We start from the raw sequence: 12332 nt of genomic DNA, 5'->3' as shown, positions 1-12332 counted from the left end.
CTGCAAGTGCCTGACAAAGAACGAGACTCAGATACCAGAAGGCACTAGAAGCACCCACCGTCAACCCAAAGACTACTTCAGCCCATAAAGCTATGTCAAGGGATGACCCAGGCGAGGAGGGGGGAATCTTAGCAGCAAACTAACACGGACACCATTTTTTGGAGTTCTCCTTGTAAAACAATTATTATTTTGATAAATCAGGAATATTGTAACTCTTATTTTCTCGGATAAACCATGTAATTAATGAGCCGGGGCTACAAGCTTCCAGATTGTATCAGTCAGTCATTTCCCAGCTTTGGTAGAACTCCGGATTATTAGTTTTGACCACCCAAAAACCTTGGCTAAGGTATAAAAGCCAATTTTTGTAAGTTTTTTATAAGTTCTGGATAAAAAATACACAGCGTGAGCTGACGACCCTCACTTCTCTCCTTCTCGCGCTTCCTACTCCCTCTCCGGTTTTCACATTTCGAATGTGTTTGTTGCATTGCAACCGCGGGTAAAAGCTCTACGCATTGACGTAAGCCATTCACAGTATTTCGTAGCTTTTGGCGTCGTTGACCCGCGGCCTAATTTCATCATAACTAGGAATTTACATGTTCAAATAAAAAACTAAGCATAGGTGCGGTATTAGGGCATCATTCCTAAGCATTTAGATACATTCTGGGTCGAAAATGGCTAGGTCAAAAATCCACTATTGTTAATAATCACAATTTTGGAACTTGACCTAAAGTGGGATTTGATGCCACAGGCATGTGAGCTTAGGTCTTATAAACTTGTCATAGAAGTTTCGTTACGTTTGGATGTCATTTAATGCTATAACAGATCTGATTTTCTTGTCGATGAGCGATTGGCTTTTGGTGATTTCAGCCACTTGAGTGTAGCCTGAGCTAGATGCGAGTTGTTAGTTGTTTTCCAAGAGATTGAAAACCTCTTGTAACCTCTATGAACTAGTCGAGTCAGCTTCGTCCCATGGTTTGACAAATTAATCGTGGTTCTTGCTAATACTGCAATAAGAGTGTGACCCTCCTCCTACTAGTAAAGTGCAACAGCTGGGCCGGTCTCTCTCTGTGCTGTCAGTATGTGTCACCCCAATGAGTCGTGTACTGAAAAAAGGGAGTGCCTAGATGGTCGGCTGACAAGAAGGGATCCCGCCAGAACCACTCACCCGGATCCCACTCCACTCGTGCTAGAGGGCGGTGTCACAAAGTGATGACGTGTCTGCCCGAGAGCATGCGAGAAACCCTAACCTTGACTGCTCTTGAATCCTAATTCTAAAAACCCTAACCCTAAAACCTACAAACCCTAAAATTTGCTAGAAACCCTAAAAATAGCAAAAACCCTAACCCTAACCCTAACCCAAAAAGGGTAGCAGACTGAAATCTCAGAAAAAGCGCTAACATGATGACATGGCACCGTACGAAATCTTTTGAAAATTGAGGAGCTACTTTTTGGCTGAATTTGCGTGGCCAGCTTTTGAATGTACGCAAATTATGAGAAAGAGAGAGAGGAAGTTTTTGCTTTATTTGAAGCTCAAGAGAGCTTGTGAGAGAAAGAGGGCACGTTGGTCAAAATCCAAGAGGAGGAAATTCACCACAAAGGATATCCTCTATGCCATGCTTGGGGAAAGGTAAGAGAACATGATGCTTTTATTCTCTTTGACCCTGGTTCTACTCATAATTTTATATCCATAGAGTTGGCCACCAAGCTAGGCATACAAGCCTATGAGATGGGAGATTTCCTACCCGCAATGGTGCTTTCAAGGGGCCAGAAGATTCAATAACTCCCTTAATCAGGAAATTGAGGCTCCATGTCCAAAGCTATGTGGACAAAGAGGACTTCTTTCTTCTTTATCTCTCCTCTCAAGCATGAGGATATAATCCTAGGGGAACCATGGTTTGATTGCATGGCTGCCAATGTTGAATTCCCAGAAAGGAGAATCTCCTTTAAGTTCAAGGAAAAATATATGTACATAGATGCTAAGGAAATGGGTAACACCATACCCATTGTACATACACAAGCTTTCAACAAGTCAATAAAGAGCTCTATTTCCATGTACATGATTTTTGTTAAAGAATCTCAAAATAAACCTAATGTTTTAGCAAAAGAAAATATACACAATCAAAAGGAATTAGAGTTATCCAATTTTCTCAAGGGGTTTTAAGATGTCTTTATTGACGACATCCCTTGTGAGCTACCTCCTAAACGAGGAAATCATGACCATGCAATTGAACTTCTTCTAGGACACCGCCTAACAAACCTCCTTATAGAATTTTTCAAGCTCAACAAGAGGAGATTATGCGGCATGTGCATGAGTTAGTTGAGAAGGACATGGTTAGGCCTAGCTCATGTCCATTTTGTTCTCCTGTGCTATTAGTGAAAAAGAAAGACGGCACATATCGTATGTGTGTCGACTATAGTGCTACAGACGGAAGTGTCGCGAGCCCTGCAAAATAGCAAAAACAATATACTACAAGCCATGAAACGAACAAATCTGCATACCCGACGAATCCACGAGCACATAACCGATGATATACGCGAATAGAGAGAGATAGAGAGCGGGAGAGAGTGAAAGAACGCGTGTAAGCGCACCTCCTAAAGCGGAGTGCTACGCCAACGCAACGAGAGAGAAGAGGGGAGAGGAGAGGAGAATAACATTGACAGTGGGTGCAATCTCCCCCCGTGCAAGAGTGACCATTTCCCTCTTGCACGTATTTAATTTATAGATTCTTGAATGGTCAAAGTGAGTACAAACTGGCCGGCCGGTCATAAATGGCCAAAGCTCATAAAGAGCACTTGAATAATAAAATCTACATAAAATATGATATCCTTTTGCAATAGCTTAGCTCGGTCAAGCCTTTTCCACCTGTCACAGCTGCAATAAATAATAAGATATCAATTCCATAACATACCTCTCCGTTGGAAAGCAACTGTCCTCAGTTGCGAAGATAAAAATCTGCAAACAATACTTGTAAAAAACAGTGATTAGTATGTTGTGTCAAAAACATCACATAATGAAACAAAAATTTATGAAACTAAACAACATTAGCTTATGCCTGCCGTCATCCACATACTACCTATTCTAGTGTCCCATACCACTAGAATAAGCCGTATATGTCATACCCTGATGAATCAGGATATCATTGGTCACACTCATCATTAATCTCGTAATGTCAAGTCTCATCACATGAACTCTACCATAATAATCACCAGATACCAAATCCCAATCCAATTCCAATTCCACAATATAAGTCCAAATCCAAATCACTTTCATTATGTACCCGGGTAACAAAATCATACCTATTACAGTGGTGGCCAGGCACTACAGCATGATTTTATGATTGGTGTTGCCTCATCCGGCGAGTCTACACCAATAAAACGTGCTGCCTAAATCGGCGAATCTGCAATAATGCTGCCTAAATCGGCGGATCTCCATTTACCATTGTGAATTTGCAATTTGTCAGTGTGTTGCCTAAATCGGCGGATCTGCACAGATAACTGGTGTTGCCTAAATTGGCGGATCTACACCAAGGTGAGCATTTACACACTACCTAAATCGGCGGATCTGTGTGCATGTGACCAATGGACTAGACAAGAAATAAAAACAAAACATTGACTACCTGTGTGACACCACATTGGAGTATAGTTGAGTAGCAGAGTACTTACAATTTTTTTGTTCACTATTTGAGAGCACCTTAACTCATATAAGCAGCGGCATAGCTTAATGATAAGTCAGCTCAAGAAAAATTCCTTTCAATATAATAAGAGTGATGACCGTAGTAGCAATGACTAAGTAATCATGTTAGAGCACAATGCAGAGAAATGAAATATGAAAAGAGGAATGACATATTTGATGTACATACCCGAAGGGTAACTGTATTTGAATATATAGACCATTGTTGGTATATGGATGAGGTACAAGTGTTGCAACTCGCGTTTTACACCAAAGTATACCAATAGATCCAAAATGTTTTAGCATGGGGTTAATAATTGGTCAGGAACTTGCAATGGAAAAAAATGTTGACTTTAAATAGCATAGATCAACTAGTGCCACTAACCAAAAACAAATACAAGAATAAAGTGCGGGTTGTTGCACGGCAACTTGTGCTCATGCAGTTGTGAAGCACCTAATTTTGGTTTAAAGTTTCATAAAAAAAACTATTGTTAACTCAATGACCATGTTTAACTAGAATGAGCAAAGGTGCTCCAGGTAAGCGTCAATTGTGAGGGTGGTTAGTGTATGATACTAGTGTCCAAATTATATGTATGAGTCATGCCCTGTGTGTTGTGCAGGTACGAGGTAGACGCGTGTTCTCGAATGTATTACTATTATTTTTTATTGCAAATAGTGAATTATTATACATTACGTAATTGTCCAAAAATCTAACATGATTGATTGCAATTACAAAAACATAACAATAGGGATGTGACAGGGGGTTGTGAAGAGAGGGAGAAATAAAATGAAATGTTATCGTAATCGTCTTTAAAATGCCAAAATTACCTAAGAACACAAAGTGAGAAAATCCTTATGAATCTAATCCTCAATGTCCGATGTGTCTATGTCATCGACCAGCAACCAAGAGGGAAGAAAAAGAAATGAAAGGAAATGTTATATTAACAGTCTTAAAAAGACCACAATTACAAGCCTTGTGGATCTAATCTAATGCCTCGGTACAAAATAAAATGTCGTAAAGCAAAAGACTGGAAAAATCATCATGAGCATCGTCAATGCTTGAGCATACTTGACAGCGGACACTGTGACCTAGTTGCCGTTGAGTGTCTGCAGCTTGCCCACCATATGACTAAGAGCAAGGGAGAATAGTACTATGTTTCCAAGCAATGAATGACGATCGTGAGACACTATGTCATTTTTTTATTTTTTTATTGTTTTATAATTTGTTAAATTTTCACAATAAATGTCTACAATTATGGCTCAAACTAAAAGCAAAAATACAAAATTAGCTTCAAAACTATAAAAATTATGTAAAGCATTTCAGGCAGCGAGTTTTTGTTCGGCGGTCTTGCTAGAGCTTTGTCAATAGCCACCTCTATAGGTAGTCGCACGAGGAGATGGAGAAATGAAATGAAATGCTATATGAACACTTTACTAAAAGCCAAATTGATACAATCCGTGTGAACAAGATCCAATGCCTAGGTATAAATGAAATGAAGCGAAGTAAAAATAAAAAATCATCAGGAATGTGTTGTAGCACGCACTGTCCAGCTTCGTCAATGTCCAAGGATGCTCTGCATCGAGCATCGCTTGAGAAGGTATTGCAACGGCTCTGCAGAGCGTCATCAATGGTTGGCATGGAAGAGCAATGGCTACTACTACAGGCATGCGCAATAGGTGGAAGCTACAACATTATCAAGGATATTAGTGCTTAAGGTGGTTATGCAGTCTCTTGGTGAAGGAAGCGACTTTGCATCGCAGCAGAAGCAACAGCAGCAATGTCTCGCCGATATGATAGCAGGACCACAATCTTCTCCAGAGGGGTGCTTGTATCAGGTAGAGTATTCCATGGAGGCCATAGGAAATGCAGGGGCAGCCATTCGGGTGCTTGCCAAAGATGGCGTCGTTCTGGTAGGAGAGAAGCGGTTATCCTCCAAGCTTCTCACAGCTAGTTCAAAGTCTACAGAGAAAATGTACAAGATAGACGACCATGTTTGCTTGTGCTATCGCGGGCATCACTGCGGATGCCAACATCCTGATTAACACAGCTCATCTGCAAGCTCAAAGGTACACTTTCGCTTATCAAGAGCCCATGCCTGTACTGGAAGAACTTGTCCAGTCTCTTTCAGACACTAAACAGGGCTACACACAGTTTGGTGGCCTCCGCCCCTTTGGGGTCTCCTTCCTTTTCGCTGGATATGACAAGAGCTTTGGCTTCCAACTTTACATGAGCGATCCAAGTGGTAACTATGGTGGTTGGAAGGCTGCCGCTATTGGGGCCAATAATCAGGCTGCACCATCCATGCTCAAACAATATTATAAATATGACATTACATGTGAGGAAGCAGTGCAACTTTCCCTTAAAGGGCTCAGCAAGACTATGGATAGCACCAACCTCTCATCAGAGAAGCTTGAAGTTGTCGAGGTAAGCCTGTCCTCGCAAGGCATAGTAAAGTACCAGGTTATTGAGAGGGTGGTACTGCAGAATGGAGAAGGTTGCAAAGGGATGAGTTGGTTGGGCTTTACCGGCAGCTGCATGGCACTGCTCTCGGGCCTGGCGTTGAAAAGGAAAATGCAAGGTAGACAGAGCCGAGCCAAGTGTTGGCCATGAGCAGAGAAAGAGGGAAAACGAGCACTGAGGGTGGTAAGTGAAAGTGGTTTGACACTGTAGTGCTGTGAGGGGTCCATGCAGTGGTTGGTACGGCTCTACATGACTGAGAGTGGCAGGCGAGGAAGCTCTTGTGCTGCATGGTGGGCGGATGAGGTGAGAGACAGATTACGGCAGCAGCCAGTGCATGCACGCATGCTGGGAATCGAGGTGGAGGGTTAAAGTGAGTCGGAATTGGAGAGAAAAAGGCCGAAGACTATGTGTGTGTGTGTGTGTGTGTGTGTGTGTGTGAGAGAGAGAGAGAGAGAGAGAGAGAGAGAGAGAGATATAAATACTGCAGTTCCGTGAAGTGGTGGTGGTGGTTAAAAGGGACCACATGGTGGAGCAGTGAGAGAGAAAGAGAGAAAAACCACTCCCAGTTGCATGCCGGCGCAGTGAGAGAGAAAGAGAGCAGTAAGTACATTCCGAGTTGCAATATGGCTGCAGTGAGGGAGAAAGAGCGCCTCTGCTTTTGTTTTTTTTCTTTGGGTGCATGCGCCATCTGCAGCCCGATATCTATCCAATGCGGTTGTAAGGTGGAGAGAGTGAGTGAAGTCGACTTAGAAACAGAGAGTTTCTTCAGCATGAAAATCACTCGGATAACTGGTCGAAAGAGAGAGACATAGATAGTGATTCCACGCCCGAGAGGGGTTGGCAGGGCATGCATGCATGCAATGATGGAGGGTGGGGGGGGTTCGGTCGTCCTTGCTGCAGGTCCGCCAAGTTCGTTGCTGGGGTGACTTGGCCTACTGTATGGGGTGTCATGCGCTTCTTCAAAAGTTTGGGAGTCCGCACATCCCCACATTACTCTTCGCTATAATCATTGGGTTCGGTGTCTGCGGCTCTGCAATGTCCTGCTTTCCATTGGTTTCTAGTAGCGAACCTTTGCGAGAGTACCTCAACTTACCATGGCTCTCATTAGCCCCGAGAGATCTAGTTTACATAGAGAGTGTCGTGCTCAATTTTTCTCAAATATCTTATGCTACTTCTATTGATTCATCGATTGAGCCCCCATGCTCTCACGCTTTGAAGATGAAGAGGGGATCTTGTCTGCCTCCTGCACAATTTTGATGACATTAAAACTACTATTCAAATACAAACTTTTCCATAACATGCTTCAGCATTCCAAGCAAAATACATACATGAGTTACTTTATGAATGCACACAAAGATCATTGGTAATAAAGATGAGTAACTAATTGAAAAGTAATTAGCTCTGAACGTGTTACAGTCACCATTTCTATGATCCATATCTTGTCAGGAGCGATCACCTAAGCTCTGATACCAGTGCTACAGACAGAAGTGTCGCGAGCCCTGAAAAATAGAAAAAACAATATACTACAAGCCATGAAACGAACAAATCTGCATACCCGATGAATCCCCGAGCACATAACCGATGATATACGCGAACAGAGAGAGATAGAGAGCGGGAGAGAGTGAAAGAACGCGTGTAAGCGCACCTCCTAAAGCGGAGTGCTACGCCAACGCGACGAGAGAGAAGAGGGGAGAGGAGAGGAGAATAACATTGACAGTGGGTGCAATCTCCCCCCGTGCAAGAGTGACCACTTCCCTCTTGCACGTATTTAATTTATAGATTCTTGAATGGTCAAAGTGAGTACAAACTGGCCGGCCGGTCATAAATGGCCAAAGCTCATAAAGAGCACTTGAATAATAAAATCTACATAAAATATGATATCCTTTTGCAATAGTTTAACTCGGTCAAGCCTTTTCCACCTGTCACAGCTGCAATAAATAATAAGATATCAATTCCATAACATATGGATCACTAAATAGGATCATTATCAAGAATAGGTTTCCCGTTCCACGGGTAGAATACCTATTTGATAAGCTACAAGGGTCCACCTACTTCAATAGGATTGACCTAAAAAGTGGCTATCATCAAATAAGGAAAGTTGATCAAGACATTGTAAAGACCGCATTTTGCACTACGTTAGGTCTTTACAAATACATTGTCATGCCTTTTGGCTTGACCAATGCACCAACCACATTTAACCGCTTGATGGAGAAGCTCTTCAGGCCTCACCAAACCTTTACTGGAGTGTTCTTTGATGATATCATCAGCTACTCTAATTCATTAGACGAACACAAGCAGCACCTCTAGGTAATATTTCAAGTTCTAAGAGAGAATAAACTCTATGTTAATCGAAAGAAAAGTGATTTTTTCTTGCAAGAGATTCAATATTTAGGTCACATTATCTCTCAAGATGGCATCCAAATGGATCCATCAAAGTTAGAGGTAATAGAAGGATGGCCTAAACCAAGGAATCTTCATGAACTAAGAAGCTTTATAGGTATGACATGTGCATACTATAGACGCTTCATAGAAAAGTTCTCACTAATAGCAGAACCATTACTTGACCTAACAAAGAAAAATGTTAGGTACACATGGTCTGCCAAGGAGAAAAATGCTTTCAAAACTCTTAAAGAAAATCTTATCTCTCAACCTGTGCTTACACTACCGGATCTCTCAAAGCCATTTGAGTTCCAATGTGATGCTTTTGGTGATTGCCTTGGAGTTGTTTTGTTCCAAGAAGGGCACGCCAAGGGCTATGAAAGTAGAAGGCTCGACCCTATTGAGCAAGCTATAGGCATATATGAAAAGGAACTCCTCGCAGTTCTACATGCCTTATACTCATGGAAGCACTATTTATTGGGGACTCCTTTCATTCTGCTAACGGCTCACCAAAGTCTTAAGTACTTCACGGCGTAGACCAAATGGCGTAGACCAAGCTCTCCTACAAACAAATGAGGTGGGAAAATTTCCTTTTGCAATTTCATTTTCATATTGCGCACATTGTTGGCAAGCATAATAAAGTAGCCGATGCACTCTCAAGATGGCCGAGAGTGAATGCGGTTTCCATAGCAACTCACAATGATCTATCTTCTATTATACATGAGTATGCTATTGATCCCATTTTTAGAGATGTGATTTCATCCCTTGCACTAGGGACGAAAGAGGAACCATTTACTTTACAAGATGGTTATCTTCACTATGGCAATAGACTATGCGTTACTAACTCACTTCCTGAGAAAGTAATGTATGAATCTTATGCTCCTTCTTATGCGGGGCTCTACCCTAAAGGGTATTGAAAAATATTTCTATTGGCCTACCATGAAAGCAAACATACAAGAGTATGTTTCTAAATGTGTGTTATGCCAAAAGACGAAGTTTGATAGAGGGAAGCAACCTAGATTTCTTCAACCTTTGCCAATCCCTAATTCTCCATGGGAGAGCATATCCATGGATTTTATCTTTGGATTTCCTAAGTCTATCCATGGAAATACGGGAATATGGATGATAGTAGACAGGTTCAATAAACAAGCTCATTTTATTCTTGTCAAAAAGACTATCAACGCCCATCAAATGGAAACCCTCTTCATATCACAAATTTCAAGTACCATGGCTTGCCAATGTCCATAGTGTCGGATACAGATCCTAGAATGACCAGTAATTTCTGGAAAGGTCTCTTTGAGAATTTAGGAACAAGGCTAAATTTCTCTTCGGCCTATCACCCGCAAATGGATGGCCAAAGTGAAATAGCTAACCTAACAACTCTCAATCTACTAAAAGCCTATGTAACGGAAGTAGATCAAAGATCGCAATGGGAGAAGTACTTACCCTTAGTGGAGTATGCCTACAATAATACTGTACATACTTCCACGAGAAAATAACCTTTTGAGGTAATTGAGGGAAGATCAAAATGTCCCCTGCTACTTAAGGTACACGGGAAGATATTCGTTGCAGATGAGTATAGCCGAGACCTACAAGAATCTTTCCAAAAGATTAAGGATGCTATCTCTATCTCACAAAAAAGGCAAAAGTCTGCTGCTGCTGACAAGCACAGAAAAGCCCAAACCTTTAAAGAAAATGATTGGGTCTTATTAAAATTTCCCAAGGCTCGATTAAGGCACACGACGGGCAAGAATCCTAAGGACACCAAAAGTATCATGCTAAGTTATCAAAAAGGTACTATGGTCCCTTCCAGATTCTTAGGCCAATCAATGAGATGGCCTATCAACTCAAGTTGCCCAACCATTGGCTCATACACAATGCTTTCTATGTGAGCCTATTAAAGCCTTACAAAGGAGAGCCACCTCAAGAATCAACTATTGAAATACCCACCGGGGATCAAGGACCAAGAAGAAGTGCTGCAGCCCGAGTCCATTCTCCAACATGAAAACAAGGAACTAAGAGGCGGTAAAAATATCTGGTGATATCTTATTAAGTTTAAGAATTATCCTTTTCAAGATGCTAGATGGATGCAAGGCATACAATTAAAGGATAACCTAAACCTTGTTAATGCTTACAATGCTTCCCTAGAGTAAGCAAATGTACAAATGTTAAAAATGAACAAAGTTTTTGTCTTATAAGACTCTCTTTCTTTTTATTGTGCACAAAAATGAAGTAGTATGCATGCTTAGATCAAGTTTGCGGAGATGACATCTCCCAAACACCAACTAGAGCTTGTCACTCTACTATGGAAGATTGATAGGACTAATGTGCACACATGCTTGCGGCAGCTTAAGCTCTCAAGCACCATCTACTATGGAAGACTGATAGGACTAATGTACAGACATGCTTGCGGAAGCTTAAGCTCTCAAGCACCAAATGGACTAGTCATCCATTGTGGAACGATGTCGTAGGGTAACATAGGGATCCTCTACCTGCTAGAAAAAAGAATAATGAACATGCCTTATCTTCTCTACCCCATAGTCAAGGACGACTATGATTTCAAGAGAGAGGTAATGTCATAAGACTAATATCTAGTTCTCCTAAATGATTTTCTCATGTTAAACTGATCATTTAATATGGGGAAGTGCCAAGGGAGAAAAAGCTAGAATATTGGTTAATCTAGCAGACCGGCCATAGTAGGCATCTTAAGGAGGGAAAGTAGGGATCCAATGGGGGGGGCATCTGCAAAAGAGCAATGTGCAACAATGGGCTTAAAAGACCCTAAGGTTCAACCCATTAAGACTTCCAAAATGCTAAGGTTCCAAAATTCAAAGGTTGTGTCCAAAGGTCAAACATTAGGGACATTGGATGCTTTGTGTGTGTCCCAAAAATATTCATGCATCCCTACATAGGAGTGGACGAGCCCTAGTTGTAGGAGATGAGAGAGAAACTCACACACACACACACACACACACAAGCTCCCTTTACACAAAGGGAATGAGGGAAACATGTCAGCTCCCTAGCCCAGATGCCCACAAGGTGTACTCAAATCCTATTGGATGACCTTGGAGGTGGACCAATGAGAATTAGGATAGAGTAAATATATTTTAATCAATTTAAAAACACTTAATAAAAGAACCAATAAGAATTAAGCTCTCTAGAAGACTATTGGACAGTCTTCCAAGGGGTCCAATGAGCATTCAGCAGCCCTATGACTTGCCTGATTCCTATTGGCAAGGAGGCAAAGGGGTCCAATGAGAGTTTAGTTGCATTTATTAATTACCTAAATCTCTCACAAAAGGGGAAAGGGGCACACATGTCAGAAGGCTATCACTTATGCTACTTAATTTCCATTGGTTGAGGCTAGGGAGGTCCAATAGGATGTGAGCATGAGCAAATAGCAAGGGGGTCGACCAAGAGAGAAAGGGGGGGCTGATTTTTCAAAGACATTATTGACTCACACACTCACACAATCTATGTGTGAAGCAAGAAGACACTCTCTCTCCTTCTCAAGCTTTAATGGAAAGGTTACCACCTACTCCAAGCTTGTGAGACAGGGGAGGCCTACATCAACAACTCTTGGCTTTGTGATGAAAATCCAACCAAGAGCCAAGATTCAATGCCTGCTCATCTCCTGTACCATGCTAATTACTAAGCTAAGCTATGCTAATATGAGTGATTATGTGAGGAGATGTACATCTTTCTCGTAAGAATACTCTTTCTTCCTCTTAATCTACTCTCATACCCCGCTAGCTCTCACCATCTTTGAAGGTGTGTGAGGTCTTGGGTCTGAGACCGTGAGGGAATTGATGTTGTTTTTAA

General features: G+C 41.7%; 1 pseudogene; it reads left to right on the top strand.

Moving 5' to 3' along the window:
• The first annotated feature begins 5084 nt into the window (after positions 1-5084).
• LOC147462364 (proteasome subunit alpha type-4-like) lies at positions 5085-6664 on the top strand (annotated as a pseudogene).
• The last annotated feature ends 5668 nt before the right edge of the window (positions 6665-12332 follow it).

Source organism: Adiantum capillus-veneris, chromosome 2 (assembly GCF_014529385.1).
Source record: "Adiantum capillus-veneris isolate H3 chromosome 2, ASM1452938v2, whole genome shotgun sequence".
NCBI lineage: Eukaryota > Viridiplantae > Streptophyta > Polypodiopsida > Polypodiales > Pteridaceae > Adiantum > Adiantum capillus-veneris.
The sequence above is the reverse complement of the archived record's forward strand: the minus strand, read 5'-3'. Positions and strand labels throughout refer to the sequence as shown.